The 850-nt window shown below is 49.3% G+C and overlaps 1 non-coding gene across 1 annotated transcript; it reads left to right on the top strand.

The window, feature by feature from the left end:
• Positions 1–64: 64 nt before the first annotated feature.
• On the top strand, positions 65–137 carry Pmar_PMAR028983. The gene has a single exon. It is a non-coding gene; the product is annotated as a tRNA-Arg (tRNA).
• The last annotated feature ends 713 nt before the right edge of the window (positions 138–850 follow it).

The following is an 850-nucleotide window of genomic DNA, read 5'->3' as shown; positions in this document are numbered from 1 at the left end:
AGTAATCACTCATGTAATCGGCGGAACAGTCACAGACATCAACATGATCGGAAGTTGAATCATCGCCCTGCTGGCCCAATGGATAAGGCGCCACCCTCCTAAGGTGGAGATTCCGAGTTCGATCCTCGGGTAGGATAGATAAGTTTAGTAAGAATCATTAGAGGATGACTCGATTGAGCTGGCTGTAAACGACACACCGCCCGTTCAATAGACCGATTTTGAATTTGAGAAGCGTTTCTAGAAACGATTCTGGGATTTTCTGTTCATAGAACCAGCTCCGGAAACGATCCCAAAAACGTTTCCAGAAGTGGTTCTTAGCGTGTTCAAAGGAGCTTGCGCGCGATTCTGAGAGCGTTTCCAGAATCGCAGATTCCAGAACCACTCCGAGTGGTTCTGAAAATTTCGTGGCGCGTGACAGAAGCTTCATAGAGAAGAGCGCCGAGAAGGGAAACGTGTGGAGTCCAGAAGAAACAACTCTCCTTGGAGAATTGCCAGTCCCGAACTGGTTATGAGGGGCGATACAGCAAGGAAAGAGGTCATACTCAGCAGGGACATGACGTTTGTCGCCAAACAGACTCGAGAGGGTTTGCGAGTTGAGCCCAACTGTTGAGCTAGTAACCGGGAGGTCGGAGGTTCGATCCCGGGAGGTGACATGTGAAAATATATCGGGTCTGGACCCTAGAATCGACCACCTCCAATCCTCTAGAGCGACTCTAGAGGACCGCAGTACTGAGGTTGGGCAACCAGGTACCACTTACTAACGGGTCAGTAGGTAAAGTTTACCTGGTAAACAGCCTACTGACAAGTACTGGTACTCGTTCATAGGTAGACCGCTCGACAGTAACTACTA

The sequence above is a fragment of the Perkinsus marinus genome, assembly GCF_000006405.1.
Source record: "Perkinsus marinus ATCC 50983 genomic scaffold scf_1104296974792, whole genome shotgun sequence".
Taxonomy (NCBI): Eukaryota; Perkinsozoa; order Perkinsida; family Perkinsidae; genus Perkinsus; species Perkinsus marinus.
The sequence above is the reverse complement of the archived record's forward strand: the minus strand, read 5'-3'. Positions and strand labels throughout refer to the sequence as shown.